This window comes from Musca autumnalis, unplaced genomic scaffold (genome assembly GCF_047663935.1).
Source record: "Musca autumnalis isolate F117 unplaced genomic scaffold, ASM4766393v1 scaffold_1, whole genome shotgun sequence".
Taxonomy (NCBI): Eukaryota; Metazoa; Arthropoda; class Insecta; order Diptera; family Muscidae; genus Musca; species Musca autumnalis.
Window position 1 is genome coordinate 303,641,571 of NW_027411644.1, and position 17,688 is coordinate 303,659,258.

General features: G+C 37.5%; 1 protein-coding gene across 7 annotated transcripts in view; it reads right to left on the reverse strand.

The window, feature by feature from the left end:
* LOC141389846 (uncharacterized) overlaps positions 1–17,688 on the reverse strand; it is a 113,164-nt gene that overhangs the window by 74,458 nt on the left and 21,018 nt on the right. Inside the window, exon 1 of one of the 7 annotated variants that reach the window (XM_073962012.1) lies at positions 14,314–14,561. The exons of 1 other annotated variant lie outside the window; for it this stretch is intronic. The gene's annotated coding sequence lies outside the window, so the exon portion shown is untranslated. Of the gene's footprint in view, positions 1–13,652; positions 13,857–13,975; positions 14,562–17,688 lie in introns of those variants that run through there. 5 more of the 7 variants (XM_073962013.1, XM_073962014.1, XM_073962016.1 and 2 more) reach the window with 5 other exon arrangements.

Here is a 17,688-nt window from a genome sequence, read left to right on the forward strand (position 1 = left end):
AATGTATTGTTGAACGAAAAAGAGCCAACGAACGAAGTGAAAGATCCGGATCTTTTTGGTGAAAGGAATGAAAAAGATCGATCCGCTTAATGAACGAGATTGCCCAACACTAATAATTACAACGTACTGAGGAAGGAGCACACCAGAAAAGGAGCTGGAGGATTAGCTTTCCTATTGCACCAGTCTGTTCCACACACAGACCTATCTCGCTTGAGCCTGGCTCTAATGACCCGTACATGGAATGTGTGTGGTTAGCAGTCAGGTGTGGAACTGCAAAGGTATAGTTGCTTAACGTATACATCCCGCCGATAAAAAGCTGCACTCCAGGTTATAGGACCAACATTAGCTAGCTTTTGAAAGGTCATAACCGTCTGGTGCTGGGGGACTTTAATACTCATCACGAATTGTGGCATTCGGTCCTCGAAAAGAGGACTGGTTGAGCAGAATGATAACTCTACGTTTTGCACGGTCAATGAGGACGACCCTGCCAGAATTAGCGGAGAGTCATAACCATAGTGTCACCTGGTCGGATAAATGACGTCACCTGGAAATCCGCCGATTCTCTTGGATCAGACCATCTCTCCATAATTGTTTCCGTTCCTCTAAACACCACACTTCCATCGATCATGGGAAAGGTAATTGGCCTAGTTTCATATAATTCACTAATCACCTCTTCAGATATCTGCCCAACTCCCTGCTGGTCGAATACCCGTAGTGAGACCAAATTTCACAACAGCATATCAGCGTGAAGAGCTTCGTCGTGTCAACCCCAGTGTTTCCAGAGTCAATGAGCTGACACTGGAAGTTAACAGGTTGGTTGGGGAACATAAGCGGAACAAATGGTTAAATCATTTGAAGATTTGCAACAATGGAGGGGGAATAAGTGAATTGTGGACAACGGCAACGAACCCTGGCAAGAAGGAAGATAGGACCTCAGTCACGTTTGGTGACGTTACGCTGACTGGTAGCAGAATTTCGTCGACACACGACCCCATAATTCTAAGGATCACACTCGGCGGCATGTTTACGTCCTCCGCGCATGCCACATCTATCTGCGACAAGTTGACAAGTAATTTCAATCGACAGTTTGTCGAGCATCCCGAGAGTGACAGGGCGAAGAGAAGAGTATTACGTCGCATCAGATCTCTTCCTGCCGAGGATGAACCACCACAGTTTACAATGGATGATGTTGCCAATGCCATCAGGAACGCTAAATCATCCAAAGCGTTGGGCCCTGATGGAATCTCCATGGTAATGTTGAAGCAGCTGGATGAGCCGGGAGTCGAGTATCTCACCAAAGTCTTCAACTTGTCGCTAGCCACCCTCGTTGTTCCCGAAGTCTGGAAAATGGGCAGGGTGGTCCCACTACGGAAGCCAGGAAAGGATGCCAGCAAAAGTGAATCGTACAGACCGATTTCGCTTTTGTCGCCCGTAGCAAAGACACTTGAGGCCTTGCTCCTCCCCAGTATCAGAAATAGCTATCAAGTTGCCGATCATCAACATGGATTCCGTAAGCAGCACAGCACGACAGCAGCGCTGCACGCCATTACCACATATATCTGTAAAGGACTAAACAAGAGACGGCCGTGCGATAGAACAGTTATGGTGGCGCTTGTCTTATCAAAAGCCTTTGATACAGTCAGGCACTCCACGCTGTTTGAGGACATTGAGCAGACAACCCTCCGGCCAAGCTTGAAACGTTGGATAGTCAACTATATGTGTGGACGCCAGTCGTACGTGGTATTCAGGAATAAGAAGTCCAAACCCCGTAGAGTGAAACAGGGAGTTCCTCAAGGTGGGGTGATATCTCCGGAACTGTTTAACCTCTACCTCTCCTGTATTCCACCCCCTCCAGACGGCATTGAGATCGTGACGTATGCGGATGATTGCACGATCCTGGCGTCGGGTACCTATCCCGATGACATCTGTGAGAGACTGAACAACTATTAGATCGGTTAAATACCACCTTTTTCCATTCGAGGAATATGCAGATTTCCCCCACATAATCTACAGCCACTCTGTTCACCACATGGACAGCGCAGTTTGGACGAGAGTTGAATGCCGTGGTCGACGGTAGCAGAATTCCGACCACAAACTGCCCTAAAATGTTAGGGGTCACATTTGACACTACATTCACGTCGTGCGCACACGCCACAGCTATCTGCGATAAGTTGAAAAGTAGGAACAAGGTCCTCAAGTCCCTGGCCGGCAGCACTTGGGGTGCAGATAAAGAAACCTTGTTGGCCACGTATAACGCGATAGGTCGGTCTGTGGTAAGCTATGCGGCTCCAGTCTGGTCCCCGAGATTGTGTGATTCGAACTGGAAAAAGATTCAAACTTGCCAGAATGCCGCCCTGAGAGCAGCGACAGGGTGCCTCCTCAAATCTTCAGTGGACCATCTACATGAGGAGGCAAAAATTCTTCCTGTAAAGCAACACAATGAGATGCTTTCGTTGCACTACCTGCTTGGATGTTATCGTGTGAGACATCTCAATCACCATCTTGTTGGCAGGCCTGGTACATACAGGCAGATCAGGAAGGATATCCATGCTCTAGAGGGAGAGGTCCAACGATACAGGAGAGAACCCCTAGATCAACAAGCATATCAAGCAGGATTGAATAGCATTCGCACGGACGTAGTTGCCAAGGCCTTAAGCAATTATAGTGTGAATAAAGTACTCGGAGTACATCCTCCATCTATCGCAGCTGAGGAGCGTCAGCTGCCACGACAAACCAGAGTCAATCCCACGGCAGCGGGTTCTTACGTACCGGATTGACCCGAAACCAAAAGTGTTTCGGCCAGCGGCTGCCAACCCAGCATTATATGCTGCTACAACAACAACAACAACAAACCAGAGTAGTTTTGGCTCAACTACGCTCGGGATATTGCAGTCGCCTAAATTCGTATTGGGCCGAAAACGATCGCGCCGTACAAGGCATATGCCCAGTATGCGGCATGGGCCCGCACGACACATAACACCTTTTTAACTGCCCCGCCAAACCTCCCATCCCATCGAAGCAGCCACTTTTCTGGAACTGAAGATAGACCCAGAGTCAGATTGAACAGAGGAACGAACAAATAAACATAACAAAAACACTGTTACAACAACAACAAGTTGAAATGCAGGATCAACAAGGTCCGACACAATAGCATTCTTTCGTTGCAGTGCTTACTCGGGTGCTTATGTAAGAGCCATCCTAATCACCATATTGTGGATAGGACCCCACTCTGGTATGTCAGCAGGGATCTTCATGATCTAGAAAGAGTGGTACAACGTTACAAGAGGGAACCCTTAGATCAACAAGCGAATCAAGCAGTACCTGCATGGTGTTATCGCTCACCACACAGAACAATCTTGTGAACAAGCTTCTCACACCCAGGTCCTTCAGAAAGATCTTTATGATCTAGAGAGAGAGAGGTCCAAAGGAAATAAAGGGAACCTCTAAATCAATGAACTTATCAGACACACATAGAAGCATTCATACTGATGCAGTTGCACAGGCATAGGAAGGGAGAAAGGAGGGCATAAATCAGGGTTTCGTGCGACCTACCGATTCTACGATGTTTACTACCGGTAGATCTCATTGAAGGCTTTCAATGTTTAAGAAATCTCGTAGCCGTCAAGTCTTAAATCACCGTCATAACGCCGATAATTGGGACAAACTTATAATTTGTACGAAAATTTAGTTCGTGTAGCCGATTTTTGCACCTGCCATAAGATAAAATCTTAAAACCAGCGGAAGACTGGCTAGTTGGGAAATATTACTATTTTTAAGAAAATTTTGGAGATGAGAGAGGGGAGGCATGTCCCTGCGATTTCTTTAATATTGGTTATTGTCCTGATAAATATATTTTTTATCTGGAGGTAGTCCATACTTCAGGAAATGTAAGGCGGACGTGCTAACCATTAGATTTGTGCCAAATGAATTATATGGAACTACCTAGTTCACTACGCAGTTCCAATGGCTTACATCATTTGTATGAACAAACTGCGTAAAAGCAATATCATACGTTAGTTTATATGACGTTACTTATACGTTTTGGAACTAGTACAATGAACTACACCTTTTTCACATGTAATTCGAAACATTCTAGTTGTAATTCGTAACATTTTATTTGTAATTCGAGAATTCTATTTGTAATTCGAATTATTCCATTTGTAATTCGAATTATTCCGTTTGTAATTCGAATTATTCTATTTGTAATTCGAATTATTCCATTTGTAATTCGAATTATTCCATTTTAAATTCGAATTATTCCATTTGTAATTCGCTCACTTTAATTTGTTTTCAGACAGACTTTCGCTTATTGATTATTTCCTTGTTTCTGATTCATCATTAGTTCTTCGAAAGGGCCAATTCTCTTTCCCAGGTCTGCATTCAAATCATGCTGCAATATTTATTTCATTCTCATGGAACAAGAGAGAAATGTCCACCACTATAAAAGTAAGAGATTATTCCAAAGTAAATTATGAGAATTGCTTGATGGATTTCAACGCTGCAGATTTCAGTTCAATATATCTTACATCGGATTCGGAACATAAAGTATCAATTTTTAATCGTATTTTTACTGATTTGTATCAAAAGCATGTTCCAATAAAAACAATACAGTCATCTACTTCGTTTGATTGGATGAAATCCCAAAATATTCAAAAAGCAACGGTTTTTAGAAACTTAGCTTATGAATAGACTGCGGAATCCTATGCAAATGCATATATGGTTAGGATGATCGTAGAGAAAATCTGATTAGACAGAAACTCGTTTTATTAAAAAATAAAACGAATTAGGCCCAGAAATTTTTGCATATTTTGCATATTCTGCATATCGTGCATATTTTGACATATTTGTACATATCTGCATAAAAAGAGCATATGCAAAACCATATGCAAAAATATATTCAAGGATTTGTGGTCTAAATATCCTACCAAAATGGCTGAAATTTGGTATTAAGTCTTCGTTAGGGGTATGCAACTTTACAACTGAAATCTGTCCGCATAGGTCCAAGTCTTCATATAGGCCCCATAGAACGGTACCTACCGATAATCGGTATTTTGAAAGTTGTAGCTTCAATATCCCACCGAAATGACTGAAAACTGGTATTTAGTCTTCGTTGGTGGTATAAAACACTCCACCTGAAATTTGTCCGCATAGGTCCACGTCTTCATATAGCCCCCATAGAATGGGACCTCCCGATTTTCGGTATTTTGAAGGTTGTGGCTTCAATATCCCATCGAAATGACTAAAATTTGGTATTTGGGTTTGCGTTGGGGGTATAAAACTTCCTACCAGAAATTTCTCGGTATAGGCCCACGTCTTCATATAGACCCCATAGAACGGTACCTACCGATATTCGGTATTTTGAAAATTGTATCCTTAATATCCCTCCGAAATGACTGAAAATTGGTATTTAGTCTTCGTTGTGGGTATAAAACTTTCCACCTGAAATTTGTCGGTATAGGTTCACGTCTTCACATAGCCCCCATAGAACGGTACCTCAGGATTTCTGGTATTTTGAAGGATGTGCGGTATTAAGTCTTCGTTGGGGGTATAAAACTTTCCAACTGAAATTTATCGGTATTGGTCTACGTCTTCATATAGCCCCCATAGAACAGTACCTCCCGATTTCTGGCATTTTGAAGGATGTGCCCTCAATATCCCTCCAAAAAGGCTGAAATTCGGTATTAAGTCTTCGTTGGGGGTATAAAACTTTCCACCTAAAATTTGTCGGCTTAGGTTCAGGCCTTCATATAGCCCCCATAGAACGATACCTCCCGATTTTCGGTATTTTGAAGGTTGTGGCTGTGGTTATACATTTCTCTATTTTATTGACTTGTCTGAAGAGAATTTTTAACAGAACAAGTAAAAAAGTATCCGTCGGCTTTGCCGACAGAGATATACCCTCAGCCTGTATATATTTTCCCAAAAAACGTATGTATTTAAGGGTTTTTAAAAATTTTGGGCATTTGAAACGACAAAAATGTTCCTTAGGATTAGAGATCAAACGTTTTGCGGAGGAGATACTAAAAGGAATGGATGTACATTGACCATTATGGAAGTGGATCTCCAGCCACTACATATGATGCCATAGGGGTTTTTTCGGGATGTTTGCTCAAGAAGAATGGACTTGCCTCTGAAAAATGTTTACCATCCCAATTGAGGCAGCGAATGCAAGTTGCTTCAATAAAAATCAAAGTGATTCGATAGCAGGTCTTAAAGTGAACTTATCCGAAATTTAGCGTGTGAGGTACAGAATAGAGTGGACAAATATAATCCATATTTGAACCTGATCTAAATCTAATAGATATATTAGGATGTGTAAAGTATGGACCAATTCGGCCACTCCCTTCAAGAGTTACCGTATGAACAACTTTTCCGAACATTTGTGAACTTTTGTGGGGGAGGTAACTGAAGAAGTGGACCGATATGGCTTATCTTCAAACATAAACTATGTTTGGGCCAAATATTAATAAGGCCAAATTTTGGACCGAATCGGCAGATCCGTTCGAGAGTTATCTTGCGCTCCAACCACCTCACATGGTGTCATGGGTTTTTTTTTGCAATTTTCAGGCTACTTTCTCAGGAAGTATGGACTTGCCCCTGAAAAAACTTGTACCGTCGTATGGAGGGCACTGAAGACAAGTTGCTAAAACAAAAATCAGAGCGATTCGAGAGATGGCCCTAAACTGAACTTTTCCGAAATTTTGTGTGGGAGGTACCCGAAGGAGTGGACCGATAGAGTCTATATTGAAACATTATCTAAGTCTGGTACACCTTTTGCGATGGGCAAAGTATGTACCAAATCGGTTACTCCCTTCAAGGGTTATCGTACGCACAAATTTCCGAACATTTTCAAACTTTTGCGGGGGAGGTACCGGAATGAGTGGACCAACATAATCCATCTTTGAAAATGAACTAAGTTTGGACAAAATATTACGAAAGCCAAATTTTGGACCGAATCGGTAGATTCGTTCGAGAGTTATCTTGCGCTCCAACCACTAACACGGTGTAATAGGGTTTTTTGTAACTTTCAGGCCCATTTTCTCAGAAAGTATGGACTTGCCCCTAATGAAACTTACAGCGTCGTATAAAAGAAAGCGAATACAACATGCGTAAACAAAAATCAAAGCGATTCGAGACCAGGTCCTAAACTGAACTTTTCCGAAATTTTGTGTGGGAGGAACCTGAAGGAGTGGACCGATTGAGTCCATATTGGAACCTCATCTAAGTTTGGTAGAAATTACACGATGTGAAAAGTATGGACCAAATCGGTTATTCCCTACAAGAGATATCGTGCGCACAAGTTTTGCGACAATATTTGAACATTTGTGGGGGAGGTACCTGAAGGAGTGGATCTATATGGCCCATCTTCGAACTTAAATCGAATCTGGACAAAATATTTCGATACCCAAAATTTGAACCGAATCGATTGATCCGTTCGAGAGTTATCGTGCGCACCAGCCAGACAGACAGACGGACGGACGGACATTGCTAGATCTACTCAAAATTGTCTGAAACGTATATCGTACAAACATACTTGGTGTCTAAAGCCATTATTTCGATGAGGCACGTTTTTGGTCGTATCAAAGTGTTAATACCCTCTTTAGCCTAAAGGCTGAGGGTATAAAAATTGTACACATAGACATTTTTGTACCTATTATTGAAATATTTGTTGCATAATTTTGCATATGTCATATGTTTCGATTGCAATGTAATCAGAAGCCAAAAATATGCCCAGTCCCAAAATTTGACATGAATCGGACCAAAAATAGGGGTTGCATAAAATTCCGCTGTCTACTTATGAAGCTTATATTGAAAATAGGACTAATGAGAGATGGAAAATATACACTAGATATCGCAATAAACTAAAATCTGTAATACGTAAAGAAGGAAATAGACATTTTAGTACTACATTTTCGAATGATTCCGCGAAAAGTGTATGGAAATCCTTAAGAAAAGAGGGAATAATTGGTGGTGATAGTTCAAATATCGATGTGAATGCTGAAGAGTGTAATGATTTTTTTATTGCTCCGCCTATCACAAATCCTCCTCAACTTGAATTTCATCAACAGGAGCAATATAGAGATAATGAGTTCTCCTTTTCTACAACTAATAGAATAGAAGTTTGGAAAGCAATTTGTGCAATTAAATCTGGTTCCATCGGCTCCGATGGCGTTTCTCTTAAGTTTCTAAAAATAGCTTTTAATTCTATTTCAGCACACATTGTCCACATTTTCAACTATATTATTATGACATCAAGATATCCCCTTTCCTGGAAAGCAGCAAAAGTTATTCCCATACCTAAAGTCAAAACTCCCCAATGTCTTTCTGATTTTCGTCCCATTAGTATACTCCCAGTATTTTCCAAAATTTTAGAAGTTATTCTCAAAAACCAAATTTTTGTTTATTTAACAAATCATAACAAATTGTGTTATTACCAGTCGGGCTTCGTTCGAGGACACAGTACCACAACGCTTATAGCCAAAATAACGGATGATATTAGAGCAAATATTGATCAAAAACGACCTACATTTCTAATGGCATTGGATTTCACGCACGCTTTTGATTCCATTTGTCATGAAACTCTTCTGAATAAACTTTTCGTAAACTTTACGTTCTCAAAGCAATCATGCAAATTATTGAAATCGTATCTTGAACAAAGGAAGCAATTTGTACAGAGAGGTGAATATAAATCCAGCATTAGAGACACACATAGGGGAGTTCCTCAAGGATCAATTTTAGGCCCTCTTATGTTTATCTTGTACATGGATGACATATTTAATGTAATTAATGGTGCTCAGGGGTACTTATACGCAGATGATCTACAACTAGTAGGATCGGATGATTCGGGAACTATGTGGAACATAATGAATAACAATCTTAACAATGTAAAATCATGGTGTGAAGCCAACTTTATATATCTCAATTCCTCTAAAACCAAAAGAATGGTTTTTGATGCTGGTGGACCGAGAGAATATCCCTTAACAGTCGGCGGGGAAGTGTTAAATTGTTGTTCTTATATTAAGACATTAGGATTTTACGTCGACTGCAAGCTTACATTTGAAAACCATATTAACAATGTCATTTCGAGAATATCCCAGCAAAATGTTCGATGCCAAAGATGACATTCAATCATGGGTGCAAGTGATCTAGCATGTCATCTTTTTAGCATCTTCATCGATGAATTTTATATGAGCGTGGACCCCAAAAGATGACGTTCTTTTCTGGATCCTAAGCATGTCATTTTAACCAATGCGTTGACATGTCATTTCCACCAATGCTTTGGCATGTCATTTCCACACCAATGATTTGACATGTCATTTTCACCAATGCTTTGACACGTCATTTTCACCCATGCTTTGACATGTCATTTTAACCAATGCTTTGGCATATCATTTTCACCAACCCCTTGGCATGAAATTTTCATGTCTTGTTTGGAAAATGGAAATGCTGTATTGAAATATGGTTTTCATGAAAAACAAAACTCTTTATTAATTCAAACGAATTCATGAAATAGCTACAATTAATTTATCAGTTTAGTTTTTCAAAAGTTTACATCCAAAATTGCAATGTAATCACCACCGCTGCAACGCAAAAGATTACTTCCTCCGTTCTCCGCAACTGATATTCTTTCATCTTACAAAAGGTTTTTTCAATTATCTTCCCATCACCAGTTCAGATTTCGACATGGACTCCAAATGCACTCCTTTAAGTATTTTTAATTCGTAAATTACTTTTATTTTATAATTTTGTTATTTTATAACAACATTTTGGTAATTTATACTCTTTTGTTTAGTGACGGAAATATGTAGGGATCTACAACCCGGCTTGCTTTAGGGATCTCTAGGAACAAAATGTAACGGACGGGGAGGAGAGACTTTTTATGGAAAATACCATTTATGCTAAATTAATTTATTTTTAATTGTTTCTTTCCAAAAGTAGTTTCTTCTTTATTTTCAGATTCTTGTTCCTTTTCGTTTCGGACTTTTTTTCAAATTCCAAGAAGCGAGATTTGATTGATTTCATTCTATGTCAGATTTAGAACAGACAAGGGAACTTTTAGAATAGCAATGTGTGCAGTCCGATTCTATTTTTAGCTCATATAATTCCAATTGCAGGAAATGTAAGACAACATCACGACGACAGTTCTAACAACTTTGGTCTGTTCCAGAAACTGCAAGAATCTACTTATTTTTACTACGATAACAATTTTTCCTTTATGTTATCTGAAAAAATAGTAAAAATTAGTAGATTTTTGCAGTACTGGAACATACCAAAATGAAAATAAACAGGTGTGTAAATAAAAACACAAACATCATCTCTATTGGATCGATGGAATGGGTACAAATGCTGATGAAAAGATCGGATCTTTCACGACTTCCTTTGCATTGGTTCAAATCCTAATGAAAAGATCGGATTAGGGATACGTAAAATCGATTTCGGTTAATCGATTAATCGATTATTAGCCGTAAAATTGCTAAAAATCGTAGTCGACTATTGACTGTGCGAAAACCGTATAATCGATTATTCTTAATCGACTTTCAGAAGACGGAGTGAACTATTATTCGTAGTCAACCATCAGTCGTAGTCTTTCATTATTCGTAGTCGACTATTAGTCGTGATCGACCATTAGTCGCAGTTGACTATTGGGTGTGCTAAAACCGCGTAATCAACGGTACTTTTTTGTATACATATAACCATCACTGATCACATCAACGAAAATGGTCGATTATATTCGATTATAATCGGTTTTCGGCGGTTAACGATTAATCGAAAGTCGACTTTTAGGACACTCTCAAATAATCGACTAACCGAAAATCGAGTTTTAAGTTTTTCACGAAAACCGAATAATCTAAAAACCGATTATTGCATTTCACTGCGTATCCCTAGATCGGATCTTCCACGACTTCCTTTGAACCAATGCAAAAGATGACATGAAATCACGTCATCGCAAAGAACCCCTTCCGTCAAATTTTGCTGGGGTTATTCTTATTTTTAATCGGATCATCCGATTTGTATATAATTTACGTTTGCACGATCATGTAACGTCGTATGTGGTAGATTTTCTAGGGTGTTCTTTTGAAGAGTTTGTTAAGGTCAGAACGTTATTGCTTTTCTATAAAAACGATTAAAAGTGGAATTCCACAGTATTTGTATTCCAGTTTTACATTTTTTAACTCGTCCCGATCGCATTCCTTAGTAAATCCTCTTTTCAACGGTCTCATAATGCGGAATTCTTTCATAGTCCGTGTTTGTCGTTTGTGGAATAATTTTATACCGTATAATGAAAGGAGATTTTCTTATTCTTTGGCTGCATTTAAGAAAATGGTTATTGAATACCTACAATAGATATCAGGATAATTTCGCAAAGACAGGATAAAATTGGTTGTCTATGCTAGTTTAACTTTATCTGCGATTGTTAATGCCATTAAGATTTTAGTTTTAGTACCTATTTAAAGAGTTAAGTTTTTTAAGAAAATGAATTTACTTATTAATATGTTATGTTGATTTTAATATTAATATGTTAGTCACGTGGTTGTCCAACAATGGACTCTCAATAAATACTAGTAAGACTAAGGCTATGTTTTTTGGCAACTTCCAAGAGAGTTCTATAAATGTTTCCATCTATAGGGAGTCTATAGATGTTGTAAGCTCGATGAAGTGTCTTGGTTTGTTGCTTGATAGTGGTTTGGAGTTTGATCTGCATGTTAATTGTTTAGTTTCCAAGGTAAACTTTATTTTAAGAAAGTTGTACTGTTTGGATATTGTCCTACCTAAGAAAATTAGGATACAGGTAGTACATGCATTGATAATGCCGCATTTTTTGTATTGTATTGAGGTTGTTGGTGGAAGTTGTGGCTATGCTTTACGTAAGCTTATTGTTTAATAGGGTCATGCGCTATGTTTTTGTGCTTAAACGTCGTGATCATATTTCTTCGTATGTAGAAGAATTTCTTGGTAGTTCGTTTGATGTTTTTCTGAATATTAGGTGCATGTTGTTTTTCTTTAAGGTGAAACAAATCCAAGCCCCTTCCTCTGTTTTAGAGTTATTTGTTTTTAGTAGATCGGAGAGGAATAAACAAATTCATATACCGCGTTTGACGCCTTTTTTGGAAAAATCCTTTTTGGTACGGGTTGCCCGTGTGTTCAATGCTTTACCGCAAGATCTTAAGACATTCAGTGGCTCCTTAATCCGTTATAAAATGAAGTTATTTGAACATTTTAATCGGAGTGATTTTGAAGATTAATAATTTTTCGACTAGTACAAATTTGTGTTATGATTGTTTATGTTCCTTATTTCTAATATTGCTTAGCTGATTACTAAACAGATCTTCATATTTTCTTTAATTACATCCTGTTAATGAATTTTAAGACTATCAAATTAAATTTATTGTTAGATTTAAGCTTTTGGAGTAGTGTATGTTTTGCAGCTTTTGGAACCGCTCTTGGCCCTATGGGCTAGGTTCCCATTTATGAAAATAAATTGAATTGAAAATTGAATTATGAATTGTAAATCGTGTCATATATTGGTACTCTGTAATCATTTTTGGCCTATATTGGCTTGTTGATTATTAATAAAGTTTGCAAATAAATAAATAAATATAGTAGCTTCAAAATATTAAGGACAGGATGTTAAACTAGTCCAAAGTAAACAAAATACTGTGCATAATTAATATTAAGTAAAAAGACTTCTAAATTGTACACCTCATTACAGAAACTCTTTTTAATTTTAAATTAATGAATTAAAACTACTCAAGGAAGGTGTGAGTGGGAGGGATATTAATATAATTGTTCCACAAACATCCCATAGAGACTTCTCTCATATCAATGAGTGCACCCCGATTCATATTAGCTCAATGATATGGGACCTACTGTTTATTGCCGAGTCCGAACGGCGTGTCCTAAGACACCACTTGTAGAGAAGTTTTACATGGCTGAAATACTCAGGAAACATTACTGAGGGGTATTTTGCCATCTTTGAAAGTTTTGATGTTGACTGGCCGGGGAATCGAACCCACGACCTTTAGCGTGCAAGGCGGGTGTGCATACCATTGCACCACGGTGGCACCCACCGGTATTAAACTACTCCAAATCAATGTCGTGCTTTGATATTGTTAAAGTTACGAAGTTTTTCGGCAATTCACACACACACGACCCGAACGCAACGAAAGAGCACACAAAAGTTTTGATTTGTTTTTGTTTTGCAGCATGCGTGCATACAACGTTACTAACACACTGTCAAAAGTTGCAAATATTGAGAATTTTGTGTGCCCTCTTCTTTGTCGGCCGTGCTCCAAATTCGTATTATTCCATATTTGCTTTGTTAAAATAACAACAACCACAAATATATAGTGCTGTACGAATACGCATACACTTAGCCTTAAATGACAGGATATTTTTTATTTTTATGGAATTAATAACGATTTTATTTAGTTAAAGATTAACTCTGACTGAAATTTCGAATAAGTTGCTCAGATTTGAGGATTTACAGAGGAAAAACACAGCTGTTGTTTAGTAAAAACCGATTGGTGAAAACGCGAGTAACCAGTTTCTTCCAATAAGAAAATACAGATTGGGAGGAGCAACAAGTTCTATTAATTTCTCGAATTTAATTGGTAATTTATTTTATGATCTTCATATGTCTCAACACCCACCCTAGTAAACATTATCATTATTTTTTTCCACGACTTTTTATACTTCCCCCACAATTATTACATCTCTTTCTATTCTTCTTTTCGTGTCGTGTGTAACGATTATTTTTACCACGACTGTATATCATATGTTTTTAGATAGTACACCAAATATATACAGCAATATGTACATATGTGACCACTCGCTTATATACACTGATACCTAAGCTTTGTTATGATTTGTTGTTAATAATTTGTATATATTTAATTAGAATAAATTTTATTTATCAAGACAACTGAGGCAGCGACATTCAATTTTAAAGTAATTCACTTAATTATGCACTCACTGCTACACATAAAACTTCACTTTTGATGCGTAATCTATTATCAATATTTAGCACTTTGTTTTATTTAAAATTCTTTTTTGTTTCTGATTTAATTTTTAACAATATTACGGCTAGTAAATAAAGCCAAAGCAATTGTTGATGGAAGATTATGATTTACTTGCAGCAGTTGGAAGATGATGGTATTTGCTGCTTTTGTTTTTTTTTTCTTATTTTTTGTTGCTGCTTTTGGTTGTCGTAGTCGTCGTTCTTGTATATAATGGTCTCGTCAGACTTCTCTTGTTGTTAGTTTTGTTGTTGCTTTGCTTACTAATAATACACTTTAGTTGACCAAGATTTACCATAGAACTTTGTTTTTAATTTATCATTTTGCACTTTCAAATTTATTGTTTAATCAGTTTTTATTACAATTGTTCACTTTTAAACTTAATAAAACTGGAGAGATGATTTTCTAAAAAAATGCAAAATGCTTAGCTTTACTTCGCTGTATTTGGTGTAATCAGTTTGAAGAGTGTGGACAATGTGACGTTTATTTTTAAACGCTAATTTATACGTGCACCCTACATTCTGCTTAGTAGAATTCCACACTAGAGTGATTTCATTATATAAATGTCATGTGAGTCAATGGTCAGACCGGCGCTGTTTCAACGACTTCAAGTTTTTAAACGAGGGGTCTGTCGTAAATATAAAATACGTAAATACAAATACTAGTATACTGTAAATTTCAATTAAAATCCACTTGTTTGTGAACTCTAAAGGCGAGAACACAATGGATTTTTGTTGCTTATTTTTTTCGCCTCGCTTCAAAGCGCAAAAGTGAAATTGTACTGTTTTCAATAAGACAGACTACAACGAAGCGAGGCTTCGGGCCACAAAGTTGAAAATTGTTGAACTTTTGAATTCTTCACCTGGGTTCATTTTTGACATTTCGTTTCGACATTCAACTTGATATAAACACGTGTTCAATCTGAAAAATAGAATTTGGCTATAATCTTTAGGGGTTATCATGAATGAAATTTCCCCGTGAGTTTTGTCTTTCCGCCGTTGCAACTTAAGGGAGAAAGTGAAAAAATTAACGGGGAATTGTCGTTCATGATAACCCAATTTATGTTCGGTCCCAGCAAAAAAAATTGGAAGTTGTGCAATTGGAGTTATGATTTCACAACATCTTTCGATGTAGTCCAACAGAGTTATGAAAAATGCACACCGTCCGATACATTTTATAAGCAGTTGTTTTAGAGATCCCTACAAAACAAAAACAGTTGGTTGATCCCTACCCGTCGCTACCGACATAATTTCTTCAAAAGAGAAACAAGTGTGAATATATTTCGAAGAATCTGTTATAAAATAAAAAATACAAACTAAAGTTGCGAACATTTTTGTGGTAATTTACGAGACGGAAATTTTTAATAGAGTTGAGTTGGAGTCGAAAGCTGAACTAGTCATGGGAAGGCAACATAAAAAAACCTTTAGAATGACGAAGCCAAATCAGTTGCGGAGAAAGTAAACTCAGATGTGATTGAATTTAATGGAAACTTTTTAATTTGTGTTTATTTATCTTTGTATTATTATTTTACATAAATATTAAATGCATTTTATTTATTTATTCTGGAATATTTCGCAATGGCTTGCATTTTATTGCATCTTTAGACTGACTAAAAATGCAATCCGAAGAGTGTCTTTAAATTCAATCCAAAACACTACATCAAAAGCTGTGATTTGGATCGAAAATGGAGTGCATTCCAGCTGTGTGCTGTGGAAGCAAAATGGAGAGGATCCTAGCTGCGCGCTCCCTTGTAAAACTTATAAGTCCACACTAAGAGTAATTTCACTGAAATTTTGACATGAAAGAAAAACAAAATGTAAAATAAAACGGTCTGTTTGCTTCATACGAATATTGCAACAAAGCGAAATTGCAGAACACATGAAACTTTGTACACTAGTGTCTTGAAATTATGCATTTTTCCCAATAAATGCAAAGTTTCATGTCAAAATTTCATTGAAATTACCCTAGTGTGAACCGGGACTAAGTGAATTCATACCCAGCAAAAAGTTTGCATCCGCGGATGCAGTTGAATCACTACAAGTGTACGGTACATTTGCCGTTGGAGTACATCTTTTCCTATGAATTCACTTATGAATTTTACAAGAGAGCGCACAGCTAGGATGCACTCCATTTTGCTTCCACAGCACTCCATTTTCGATCCAAATCACAGCTTTTTATGTAGTGTTTTGGATTGAATTTAAAGGCACTCTTCGGATTACATTTTCAATCAGTCCAATGATACAATTAAAATGCAAGCCATTGCAAAATATCCCAAAATAAAAAAAACGCATTTGTTATTTGTGTAAAACAAGAACACAAAGAACATTATTATACAAATTAGAAAAAAACAAATTAGAAAAAACACAAATTAGAAAAAAGTTTCCATTAAATGCAATCACATTTGAGCTTACTTCCTCCGTTCCCGATTTAATCCAAGCGCATCTGATTTTCTTTCATCATCCTAAAGTTGTTTTATGTTGCCTTCCCATCACTAGTACAGCTTTCGACATGGACTCCAACTCCACTCCATTTAAAATTTCCGTCTCGTGAATTACAGCAAAAATGTTCGCAACTTAGTTGTTATTTCTCTATTTTATAACAAATTCTTTAAAATGTATACACTCTTGTTTATCTTTTGAAGAAATGTGTAGGGATCAACCAACTGTTTTTTTCTGTATGGATCTCTACAGCAACTGCTTATATATGTATCGAACGGAGTGCATTTTTCATAACTCTGTTGGACTACATCGAAAGATGTTGTGAAATCATAACTCCAATTGCACAACTTCCAAAATTTTTTGCTGGGATACGTCAAATGAAAATTCATATGTCCCTGTTTATACAGTGAAAGTTGATGGGAAAGAAAATTGAGTTTATGGGCGAGGGAGTAGAGAGGAATAAGAGGGGGTACACACTCTTCTGTACTGGCAAATTCTGTTTTGTTTCGTTTTTCTTCGTATACAACCTGAAGTTGGCTGCAGATTTGTTTTTGCATTTTCTTTGGGCGAAACCTATAGCTCTGCGTGTTATGTGTGCGTTCAAAAATACAAAAACAAAATACAAGTTAACACACTACCGTCGCCCCAAACCACTGTGCCAAGCTATTTCTCTATTACACGTGCCGCATAATCAGCATTTACCATATATTGTGAAACTGCAATACGATATGTTCTCATGGACACTGAACCTGCATTCAGCACTTTCAATATATTGCGAATTTAGAATATGATACCTTCCCACAGACACTCAACCTCAACACGAGTCGCACCGTCAACATATTGCATTTATGGGAAACATATTTGGCAGCATAATTACGGCATCGCTGCCAACAACTGGAGGCTTGAAGCCAAGAACAGCACAAGGCAGAATTCAGTTGGAGTTCGGGAGTGAATCGTGATAGTGTTCCATTTAAACATAATCTACTTAAATTAGTGAAATAGTGTTAAATAAGTTTTAATTGAAATAAACTAGTGTAAAATCAGAAAATATCTTTTAGTGTCAATTATTACCGTCTGTTGACGGTGTGTTTTTTATTTTTTTAATTTACAAGGACGAGAGTCCTTAACTGGCGCCCGAGCAGCAGGGACCCGCTAAAAACAAGATTAGCGGTATCCTTATATAAAATTATTCACAAAATAAAAAAAAATTAAAAAGTTCAATTTTTATGACA